Raw genomic sequence first — 13,124 nt, 5'->3', positions numbered from 1 at the left:
GTAATCATCTATCTGGCGACTCTACTGGATGACGAACCTCTTGGCGACTATTTTTGGCTCAGTTTGTGAGGCATACTCGGAGAAATCCTCAGAAGCCATGAGCTGACCCAGTACTTGACCTTGAAAAAATCATCAAAGAAAGAAAGGCATTGTAGAAAGGAGCATCAGGTTCAGGTAACTCTAAACAATATTCTATATCTCTTCAAGAAAATCCTGTAATAGAACAAATACATGTTGAGAGTATAGCATCTAATACTAGTAGTGAAGAAAAAATCTCAGAGATTCATAGAGCTCCTTATTATTTATGTTCTTCTTTCATTGTAAGCCTAAAGGAAGCCTCTCCTCCTATCCATCAGACTCCTCTAGTCCAATCAGTTGCTCCTCAACCCTTTGTCATTCAGACTTCCAGTACCCTTATAGCCACCACAACTATGACAGCACCTACCAAAATGGAAAGAATCATAGCTGCTAGGTATGGACCTCTTGTACTACCCACTCCTTTGAATGCCATGCCTACTGGAGAATATCAGAAGTATATGCCTAAGTTCATTGGGACTGAGGGTGTTACAGCTAAGGAACATCTTGAATCATTCTATAGCTATGCTGATAACCTGGACATTAGTGAAGCTGATGTATGGATGAGAGTCTTTGTCCAAAGTTTAGATGGAGAGGCTATAAAATGGTTCAGAGAACTGACCCCAAGGTCTATAGTAGATATTGAGGCTTTAGATGATGTATTCCTAAAGCATTGGGGGGATAAGAAGGATCTACTCTACTACCACACCGAATTTGGGAATTTAAAGAGGGAAAATGGTGAGTTGTTGTTTGAATTTAATAAGAGGTTTAACCGCATGTACAACAAGATACCAGCTGAAGTAAAACCCACCACTACCTCTGCTAAACTCACCTATGCCAGTGCCTTTGATTCTGACTTTTGTCTACTGTTGAGGGAGAGACGATGTGCTACCTTGGCTGATATGTAGGATGCAGCCTTGGAAGTAGAATCAAACATCATGGCTGCAGAGAAGCTCAAGGGGAATGTTGATAGAAGGAGACAAAGGGGCGAATCTTCATCATCTTCAGATACCAAGATAGATAAAATGACCAAGATGATAGAGTCATTAACCTCTGAAATCTCCAAATTACAGGTTGAGCAGCACCGTGGGAAAGGAAGAGTTCCTAATACCTTTGCTCCTAGAAATACAAATCCATATAGGAGAGCTAATGAGCAGTTGCAGGAACATCTTGAATCATTCTATAGCTATGCTGATAACCTGGACATTAGTGAAGCTGATGTATGGATGAGAGTCTTTGTCCAAAGTTTAGATGGAGAGGCTATAAAATGGTTCAGAGAACTGACCCCAAGGTCTATAGTAGATATTGAGGCTTTAGATGATGTATTCCTAAAGCATTGGGGGGATAAGAAGGATCTACTCTACTACCACACCGAGTTTGGGAACTTAAAGAGGGAAAATGGTGAGTTGTTGTTTGATTTTAATAAGAGGTTTAACCGCATGTACAACAAGATACCAGCTGAAGTAAAACCCACCACTACCTCTGCTAAACTCACCTATGCCAGTGCCTTTGATTCTGAATTTTGTCTACTGTTGAGGGAGAGATGATGTGCTACCTTGGCTGATATGTAGGATGCAGCCTTGGAAGTAGAATCAAACATCATGGCTGCAGAGAAGCTCAAGGGGAATGTTGATAGAAGGAGACAAAGGGGCGAATCTTCATCATCTTCAGATACCAAGATAGATAAAATGACCAAGATGATAGAGTCATTAACCTCTGAAATCTCCAAATTACAGGTTGAGCAGCACCGTGGGAAAGGAAGAGTTCCTAATACCTTTGCTCCTAGAAATACAAATCCATATAGGAGAGCTAATGAGCAGTTGCAGGAACATCTTGAATCATTCTATAGCTATGCTGATAACCTGGACATTAGTGAAGCTGATGTATGGATGAGAGTCTTTGTCCAAAGTTTAGATGGAGAGGCTATAAAATGGTTCAGAGAACTGACTTCAAGGTCTATAGTAGATATTGAGGCTTTAGATGATGTATTCCTAAAGCATTGGGGGGATAAGAAGGATCTACTCTACTACCACACCGAATTTGGGAATTTAAAGAGGGAAAATGGTGAGTTGTTGTTTGATTTTAATAAGAGGTTTAACCGCATGTACAACAAGATACCAGCTGAAGTAAAACCCACCACTACCTCTGCTAAACTCACCTATGCCAGTGCCTTTGATTCTGACTTTTGTCTACTGTTGAGGGAGAGACGATGTGCTACCTTGGCTGATATGTAGGATGCAGCCTTGGAAGTAGAATCAAACATCATGGCTGCAGAGAAGCTTGACAAGGGGAATGTTGATAGAAAGAGACAAAGGGGCGAATCTTCATCATCTTCAGATACCAAGATAGATAAAATGACCAAGATGATAGAGTCATTAACCTCTGAAATCTCCAAATTACAGGTTGAGCAGCACCGTGGGAAAGGAAGAGTTCCTAATACCTTTGCTCCTAGAAATACAAATCCATATAGGAGAGCTAATGAGCAGTTGCAGATTCTGCAAAGAAGCAAAGATGCCAATGAATACCAAAGGGTGAGGACCCCTTTCCAGAATGTAGTCATGGAAGAAGAACAGTTTGAAGAAGATGATGAGATTCATTATCTAGAAAACAAAGGCAGTGCCTCCTTTTTGACCTTAGCTGCCTATGAAAAGTCATTATTCAATGACCAGATCAGCCAAGAGTGGGATGGTGGAGCCGCTCTGCAAACTGATGATCAGCACAAATATGATTTGAAGTTGAAGATGAATAATGCCAAGGAGACTCCTATTCAGAGAGCTGTTGTCCCAGCAATACAACAAGCTAATAAGTAGAAACGACCGACAGTTGATCCCATCATCCTTAAAGCTCTAGCTCACGAGGTAAGAGGCCTTGACAAGTCTCCTTCTCCTTTCAGTTTTGAATCAAAAATCCAAAAGCTAAGAATACCTATACCTCTGATTGAACTAGTGAAGAATGAGTCCTTCAAGAGATCTATCCTTGAGGCCCTTGAGCCTAAAGCCATCCAAACCTCCACTAACTATGTAAATCTGCAAGACAACAAACTAGCTATTGTTCTCAGCTCAATGATTGAGAATTATGATGACAACTCCCCATCATTCTATGTCTCTTTGACTATTCATGACAAAATCCTTCACAACTGCATTCTGGACAGAGGAGCCAGCCATAATCTAATGCCCAAGGCTGTCATGGATGAGTTGGGTCTTGACATCACCAAGTCTTATCATGACCTGTTTTCTTTTGACTCTAGAAAAGTGAAATGTTTGGGATTAATCAAAGACCTAGCTATCACCTTGTCTCAACTGCCCATGAAGAGCATGATGATGGATATTGTGGTAGCAGATGTGCCCCCCAAGTTTGGCATCTTGCTTTCCAGAGGGTGGATCAAGAAATTAGGTGGAACATTGCAAAATGATCTGTCCTATGCTACTGTCCAAGTTTTCAGAGGTAAGAGTAGGAGATTATACAGAGAAGCTCAGTTGGCTTATATCATCAGTGATGAAAGGAATCCCACTAATCATCCCATCTATGTTGTCAACACTGATTTTGGAGCCTGTATTCTTTGGATTGAAGAATCCCAATTGGCCTCCATGCAGCTCAGGAAACCGGTTTGCCAAATTACAAAGGAAGAAGGCCCACAAATTTTGGACATGTTCTTTGATGGAGCTTGCTCTAAGGAAGCTGTAGGGGCAGGTGTAGTCCTGGTGTCCCCCACACAAGAATGCATTCATTTATCTTTCAAGTTAACTTTTCAGGTCACAAATAACATAGCAGAGTACGAAGCCTTGATATTGGGCTTAAACGCTGCTAAAGAAAGGGGCATCAAAGGTCTGAAGGTGTTTGGAGATGCAGACCTTATCATTCAGTGGGTGAAAAAAACTTTCCATGCAAAGCATCAAAGGTTGAAAGTATACAGAGATGAGGTATGGAAGCTCAAGGGTTCTTTTAATAGTTTTAGCATTTCTTACATCCCTAGAATGAAGAACCAGCTTGTTGATTCCCTTGTTGTGTATGCTAGCACATTTATTCCTCCTTTGCTTCCTAAATTGACTTATGAAGTTCAGGTGAAATATAGACCATCTCTGCCTGACAATGTCAAATACTGGAAAGTTTTTGAAGATGACGATGAAATTAATAGGTTTTTACAAGACATTGATGAATTTTCTGAAATGCACATTGACCAAGAAAACGAAACCATTTAAGAATGCAACTAGTCCAAGCTAAAGGACGAGATTGGTCAGGATAGCATTGTTCAACTGCCTAGTAACCATATACCCAAAGGATTGGTGCCCCTAGAGAAGTTGTTTGATCATAATGATGTACCTTATAAGCTTGCCAAAAAAGAAAATGAGTCTGCAGTCCATAGACATAATGTAGGGAGTCTAGCCCATCCAAAGTACATAAATATATCCACTCACTTGTCTTCTGCCCAAAGTTCCAAATATTGCACCCCGATGAAACAATTCGTTGATATTTTTGCTTGGGAGTACAATGATCTTAAGACCTATGACACAAACATCATTCAGCATAAGATTCCACTAGAGAAGAACACCATCCCTTTTAAGCAAAAATTAAGACCTATCAGCCCTCTCTTATTGCCTTTGATTGAAAAGGAAATCAAGAAGCTATTGGATGCCAAGATCATAGTTCCCCTAAGGTATTCAAAGTGGATAACTAACCTTGTGGTAGTGAGAAAGAAGAATGGAGAAATCAGGCTTTGTGTTGACTTCATGAATCTGAACAAATGCTCTAAAAAAGACAACTACCCCCTGCCTATGATGGAACACTTGCTGCAAAAAGTTTCAGGGGCTAGAGTCATGTCTTTCTTAGATGGATTTCAGGTTACAATCAGATTGCTATACACCCAGAAGATCAAGAAAAGACCGCCTTCACTACTCCTTGGGGCACTTTCATGTACTCCAATATGCCTTTTGCACTGATGAATGCTGGGGCTACTTTTCAGAGGGCCATGGACATAGCCTTTGTGGGGGAGAAGGACAATTTTTTCCTTATTTACCTTGATGACATAACAGTCTTTTCTAGCAGTCACAAGGACCATTTGCAGCATTTAAAGAAGGTGTTTCTAAAGTGCAGGTAGTTTGGAATTTCTGTGAACCCAAAGAAGTTTCATTTCTCTCTAGAAGAAGGCAAACGTCCGGGACATATTGTTTTTGCTGAAGGTGTGAAGATCGATCCAGCAAGAGTTCAAGTAATTCAAACATTGTCCATCCCAAGGTCAAAAAGGGACATTCAATCTTTCCTGTGTAAGATTAACTTTGTCAGGAGGTTTATTCCAAATTTTGCAGAGCTAGTGAAGCACATCACTTCCATGCTGAAGAAAGGATCAGAAATAAAATGGACAGATGGTGCAAGAAGCTCTTTTGAAGCCATCAAACGAGCTATCATGGAAGCTCCCACTCTAATTAGCCAGATTACACCAGGAAGTTTTATATCTTCTCTTTTGCCTCTTATGATACACTTGCAACAGTTCTACTGCAGAAAAATGATGAAGGTGTAGAGCACCATGTGGCCTTTTTCAGCAAAACTCTGAGGGATGTTGAACTAAGGTATGACCTTATTGAAAAACAAGCTTATGCTCTCATAAAATCTTTAAAGGCATTCATAATTTATATTCTGCATTCCAAAGTGGTTGCGTATGTACCTTCAGCCTCAGTAAAAGATGTCCTAACTTAGCCAAATATTGATGGAAAGAGAGCTAAATGGATTGCAAAATTCATAGAGTTCAACATAGAGGTGAAGCCCACCAAGCTTATCAAAGGCCAGGGCTTGGCTAAGCTTATGGCTGAGGAAAATTGCAGTTTGTTAGACATCAATTGCGTGGGTTCAAATTCAGGTGGTGAGCAGACAGAGGAAGCAACAGAAGACTAAGAGTAGAATCAGTCTTTGGCTGAAAATATAGCCACATGTGAATGGTATTCCAGTGTAGTTCATTTTTTGCAGAAGCTAGAAGTCCCTCCAGGGCATAGCTCAAGTCAAGCTCGGGCCATTAAGCTCAGATCAACCAAATTCTACATTAATAAAAACCTGCTTTATTGGAGAGACCCATCAGGGATCCTCTTGAGATGTCTAGACAAAGGACAATCTGTGGAAGTCATGCACCAGTTCCATTCTAGCATCTGTGGAGGGCATCATTATTGGAAAACCACAGCCCATAAGATCCTGAGAGTTGGGTATTATTGGTCTACTATATTCTCTAATGTGTTTTCTTTTGTGAGGTCTTGTGACAAATGTCAGAGGTTTGCAGGAAGACAACAACTTTGCCCTTGAAGCCAGTACACGCTAATGATCCCTTCCAGCAGTGGGGCTTGGACTTTATAGGTGAGATCAATCCACATTCCAGTGGCCAGCACAAATGGATCTTGGTAGCCACTGATTATTTCACCAAATGGATTGAGGCTATAACCACTAAAAATGATAATCATGAGGTTGTCATAAAGTTCTTGAATGAGAATATTTTCACTAGATTTGGTTGTCCAACCAAACTAGTCATTGATAATGCAGCAGCTTTCAGGGCAAAAGAATTGGTGGACATGTGTGAATCCATGGGCATTCAATTGGTGCATTCTACCTCATATTATCCTAAAGACAATGGCCTGACAGAATCATCTAACAAGAGTCTTGTAAGGATAATAAAAAAACTATTGGAAGACAACAAAAAGAGCTGGGATTCCAAGTTGAAGTTTGCACTATGCGCTGACAGAGTTACCAACAGGAAGTCCATAGGAAATTCTCCATTTAAGCTGGTTTATGGCACTGATGTTGTTTTTCCTATCCAGCTGATTCTCCCTGTGGCCAAATTCTTTCAAGAAGAACAGGAGGAAGAGAATGACATGGTGAGGAGAATGAGTAACTTGGTTGAATTACAACAGATCAGAGAATAATTGGTTGAGAAGTCAAGAATTCATCAGAAGAAGATCAAATAAACCTATGATAGAAAAGAAAAAATGGACAGTTTTCAAGTAGGTGACTGGGTTCTCAAATGGGATGCATTGAAGGAAAAGAAGGGCAACCATGGTAAATTTGATGCCTTATGGACAGGACCATTTGTCATTGCTCAAATTCAGATGAACAATACTTTCATTCTGCACAATTCGGAGGGGGAAGGTGATTTTGATGGCCCGGTCAATCGGCAGTTTTTGAAACTTTACTTCATATGAGGCTTTAAGGCCTTAATATAATAATAGGTTTTTTCAGTTTTTGTTTTTTATGCAAATAAAATCCATGCCCAATGGAACACTAGGAGATAAGTTTGTTTTGGTTGTTACTGGAAAGACAGTAGTCTACAGTTCTTGAAACCTCACAGGGAGGCTTTCATCCCCAGAAGGAGCCAGTGTTAGCCCTGAGGTGCAGTGCTGCTATTTTGAAGACTAAAGGAGGGAAATGGTCTATTTTGTTGTCGTGGAGAGGTTCCCATATGGTCCATCACCTCACTTTTCTCACTCATCCACTCCCATTCACATTCATTCATGTCCTAACCCAACCCTCACATCATAACAAAACCCACTTTCACCTTAGCCCTACGTGAATTAATCCATTTTTGCCCCTTATGTATTATTACTTTTCAGAGTGTATGAAAACATGCACTAATGCACAAGCCCCGAAAACCTTACCTTTCCGCCCATATGCGCCCCTTTGCACATTTCTCAAGATCATCCCATACCTTTGCGTCCCCCACTGTTGATCTTCCCACTGATCTGACAGTCCACACTTTATCCAATCGACGTTATACGCTCGACCAATCACCACCGTGAGATCATTGCTGCTAGATCTAACGATTATCATGCATATTACTCGGGCAACAAGCGAGAGGGATACCCACCTAATAAGGCGGTTTCCTCTCTCTCCTCTGCTGCTACGTGGCACCCGATGAATGGAATCGGGCAGGCTCCGACCTTTACCGCTTACTGCCCGATATAAACCATTTCCGCTCGAATAAACCGCTCTCGGGCATTATCCTTTGAGCACCTCCTCTACCCGATAGTTGTTCGATCCACCCATCCAAGATCTGATGGCTCAAACTTATTTTGCTCCTGCCACGACTTCAAGCCTTCAGCGATTGATCTCCTCTGTCCATTCCTCCCGATCCAACGGCCCTTGTTCACGATCACCACAGTTCATCCTCCGCCGCCCGACCAACATCCCGACTATCAATCCACGCCATCCAACGGCCCATGTGCCCTCGTACCCCACTTCCCATCAGTCACCCAGGGAGGAAATTTGTTGGCTCTGTCAGTGTTTTTGACAGTCAGACAGTTGAACTGAAATAATGGAATGCATGGCCGAAAGGGGAAAAAGCAAAAACATGATGTAGTCGAACCAATAGAAATGATCATGGAACATTGCTGGCATAAGCGAGCCGCCTGACAGCGCAACGAAATTACCAGAATTTGGTTACCGTGTTTGTTAGAAACAGAGCCCTTTGAGCTCATGTTTGTCTAGTTATGGCATCAAGTAGCTTGAAGACAGGGGGGATAGATTAAGACATCTCGAGCCTCAGAGAGTTCGAGAGTATTTTAAAAAGCCTATAAATGGCTAAAATTTGGAAGGAATAGAGGTTCAACTGTTGGAGACCGTGGATACTCTATTCCTCCCAGCGTCTCATCTTCATTCTAGTAATACAAGCTTCTTTTGTTGTTACATGTTCAATTGCCATCTTCTCCTCTGTTCTAAGCTTGCACTTGAATAGGTTATTCATGTTTTCTGCTGTGTCTAATGCCAGATAACTGTCATCTTATCTCTGCGTTGATAAATTAGAATTGCAAGCTTCATTTACTTTCTGTAGCTAGCCATTCATATGTGTTTATGTATGTATTTGCTGGTACAGTTAGGATTCTTTATCGATTCATTGAATCTATAAATTATTGAACATTAATGGTCTAAAGCCTTGTCAAGTTGAGGGTGTTCATGCATGTCTTGAGTGAAAATAGAGTTGAAACAGTCATCTGACTTGATCCAAACCCCAATCCATTCCAATAGTTCAGAGAAGGATATTGAAGATTTATATGTTACCAGGCATCTCTGAGCTACAACCTAGGAGAGTTTCCTAGAGTGATAACAAGACCCAAAAGCAAAATGTTATGTCTTTGTTGCGTATGACTATGCGGTGAAATGATACAGGTTCCGGGATCCTTATTCACGTAATATAGTCATTAGTAGAGATGTAAGATTTGATGAATCTTCTCCTCTAAAATAAGATGTTGTAAAAGTTGAACATGAACAAGGATTGCTAAATCAACAAATTGAGTTGGAGGCTAAACTTTTTTCTGAAAGTCAAAAGGAAGGAGAGACTTATGAAGAAAAAGGTGAAGAAGATGCAAAGGAAACTATAGAAGTTCAACCGGTCCAACAACTCATCACTCTAAGGAGATCTACAAGAGAAAGAAGAACACCCAAAAGGTATGAATATTTTTCTTTATCTATTGCATTGATTATTGAAGATAGGGAACCTTCTTGTTATCAAGAAGAAGTGGGTGATGCAGATAGCGAAATGTGGAAAAAGGCTATGGATGAAGAAATGGATTCCTTAGCCAAGAACAAAACCTGGGATCTTGTAGAACTTCTTGAAGGGAGAAGTGTTGTCGAATGCAAATGGGTCTTCAAATTAAATCGAAATGTTGATGGAAGTATCGAAAGGTATAAGGCTAGGTTGGTAGCGAAAGGGTATTCTTAGGTTGAAGGTATTTACTTTCATGAGATCTTTTCACATGTCGTAAAATTTGTTTCTATTCGTACTGTGTTAGCACTAAATGCATTACTTGATCTTGAATTAGAACAGTTAGATGTTAAAACAATTTTTCTTCATGGAGATTTGGATGAAGAGATTTATATGGAACAACCAGAAGGTTTTGTACAAGGTCACAATAGAAGATTAGTTTGCAAGCTCAGGAAATCATTGTATGGCTTGAGACAGTCTCGTAAGCAATGGTACAAGAAGTTTGACTCCATGGTGAGCCAAAACTTTACTAGAAGTGATTATGATCATTGTGTGTACTTTAAAAGTTTCAATGACATATTCATTATCTTCGTCTTGTATGTTGACTATATGCTTATTGTGAGCAAAAGCATGGAAGAGATCAACTGGTTAAAGGCTCAACTTTCTAGGACATTTGATATGAAGGATCTTCAAGCGGAAAAACATATCTTGGGCATGGAGATACACATAGACAAGAAAAATGGAAAGCTCTGGTTATCACAGCAGAAGTATCTGGAGAAATTACTTGAAAAGTTCGATATGAACAATGTGAAACCTGTTAATGTTCCATTAGCTTCCCATTTTAAGATTTCTTCTAGTTTGAGTCCTAGATCTGATGAAGAAAAGAAGTATATGTCTCATGTACCATATGCAAATTTGGTAGGCAACTTAATATGTGCGATGTTATCTACAAGACCTAACATTTCACATGATGTTGGAGTTGTTAGCAGGTTCATGACAAATCTAGGAGAAGAACATTAGCGAGTAGTGAAATGGGTGCTTCTGTATTTGAGAGGCACAAGTGACCATTGTATCATCTTTAATGGTAGTGAAGGTTCAGTATGCGAATATATGGATGTTGATTATGCAGACAATTTGGTCAAGAGGAGATCTACTACAGGATATGTATTTACTCTTGCAAGTGGAGCAATTAGTTGGATTTCAAAGCTTCAAGAAACAATTTCTTTGTCTACTACTGAAGTAGAGTATATAGCTGCTTCAGATGCCTATAAAGAGGCAATCTGGTTGAAAGGTCTACTTGATGAGATTGGAAGGACACAAGAGAAAGTGAATGTATTATGTGACAGTCAGAGTGTTATTCATTTGGCTACAAATCCAGCTTATCACAACAAGACTAAGCACATTGATGTAAGGTACCATTTTGTAAGACATGTGATCGATGGCGGCAAAGTAGCTCTCAAGAAGGTCCATACACAAGAGAATCATGCAGACATGTTCACAAAGCTAGTTTTAGTAGAGAAGTTGTGATGGTGTTTGGCTTCTCTTGGCTTGTAGAAGAGATGATGAATGGGCATGGGCAAGGGATTAAGAAAATTGTTGTCAAGGTGGAGATTGTTAAAGAATGACAACAATTAATGTTAACAATGTAATTATCTCAGTAAATTTAGTTTTACCATTCAGGAAATTGTGTAATTATAGGGAGTTATGTAACAAAATCTTTGTATTAAAATGGTGATTGCTCGAGAGGCTTGATGTAACTTGGAGAGTCATATTTTGACCTGAAGCAATAAGAATTCCAATCCCTTGCCCCGTGGAGGTTTCCTTGACACACTGTCAGGGTTTTACGACATAAATCTTTTGTGTTTCTTGTTGTGTCATTTAGTTTCCAATTCTTGTGTATTTCTTTCTATTTGAATTTTAACAAGCTCAAATACCCATAGGTACCAGTCTTTTAATTGATGTATATTAGGTTGTCATCCACTGTCATTTGAAACTCTTGAGCTTCTTCTAAATAAGTAGATTGCATTTCTCTATATCATTATATTTATTCTCATTAAGGAGCTCCCAAACCATGGTGATAGGCATGAGTGCCTAATAAGCATGGATTTGTGTTTGAAGCTACAAAATCAATAAAATTAATGTTGTGGTTCCAATAACTCCATTTAACATGTTCAATCCTTTGTTAAAAATATATTTTTGGAAAAATATCATGGAACACATCTATTTCTATCTACATTGTTTTGGTCATGAGCATTCCTTATTTATGTGAGAACAATGAGAACAAATCTGCAAAGTGATGCCAAGGCATCTTATCTATGTTGTCTGAGTTTTTGGGACAAAAGACAAGTGGACGGGTTTTATGGATGATTGAAAGGTATGTCAAATATCTATGGGATTAGTAGGGAAATTTACATAAAAAGATATAAAATATTTAAATCTAAAGAATATGATCATGATACAACTCAGCAAGTAGTTTTTTGGAAATAATAACTATTTTTTTTATGTAGTTATTACAAATTCAAAAGACTGGATGATCCAAATTGCATCATTATATTGTTTTTCATCCATCTCGATGCTTTCAAAGTGGAAAAAGTGGAGGAATCAGCACACGGGACCATTTTTTTTGGCGGGACCCACTTTGGCAAAATAAGGTCTAAAACCTTCTGTGAGTGTTTTGAGGCATCAAATGACGTGTTTTGGGGGTAAAACTTTTTTGATTTAATGTTGCACATTTTCATGTTATTCTACACACAAAGACCTTTTCAACGGCACAAGAATCGTGCCACTCGGACTCTGTATGCGTAAGTTATGTCACTCATGAGTTGGCCTTCCTGTTTTCACCACCATGGTTTAAGAGGATGCCACATCAGCCCCCATTATCCATGGAAAAGGGGCTAGCCACATGATTTTGATGTAGAAGACTATAGAAGAGCATATATTGTAACTTTGGTTAAGAGTTGACGTAGTGTTGTAGCGACTACAACCACCCTCCAAAATTTTTCCTTAACTTCGTTTTGGAGCCTCCCTACCAACCTTTCACAACAGCATGTCTTGCCTTGTCAAGTATACAAGCTTCACTAATTTTCTTGTAGAATGACAGTCTTTCCATCAAAGCTTGTTGCATCCCCCTCACAGGTTGTTTCATCGGACTTGGTCCAGCTGCAGGCTGAGCATCTCCCTCAAGAAGTCGCGTAATTTTGGAGGGGAACCAGCCTTCCCTCCAGAAATTGCACAATTCTGTTTGGAAGCCTATTGGGCTCTAGAATTGCGCAAATCTGCCTATCACTATTCACTGAGGAAATTGCGAAATTCCTCCCAGTAGGCTGCTCAACCCAAAAATCGCGTAATTCTAGGCAGCAGTGAGTTTCTCAGCCCAGAAATTGCGCAAACCTTCTAGGCAGCCAGCCCAAATCCCTCCCAGAAATGCACATTTTTTTACCTTAGCTGAGCAGATCGATGCATGTGCCTTTAGGTTGACCGGTTCCCTTCAGGACTGAGAAAAACTGATTTGCATTTATGGACTACTTCTCCCAAGGCAGCATGCAAAGGCATCCCTTGATTTAGGGATTTATTTTTAGCAGTTAGAGGTTACATGCAA

The sequence above is a fragment of the Pinus tabuliformis genome, chromosome 5_2 (genome assembly GCF_031772625.1).
Source record: "Pinus tabuliformis cultivar Carrire ecotype Pingquan chromosome 5_2, CPIR1, whole genome shotgun sequence".
In the NCBI taxonomy this organism is placed as follows: domain Eukaryota; kingdom Viridiplantae; phylum Streptophyta; class Pinopsida; order Pinales; family Pinaceae; genus Pinus; species Pinus tabuliformis.
This window is presented reverse-complemented; position numbering follows the sequence as displayed.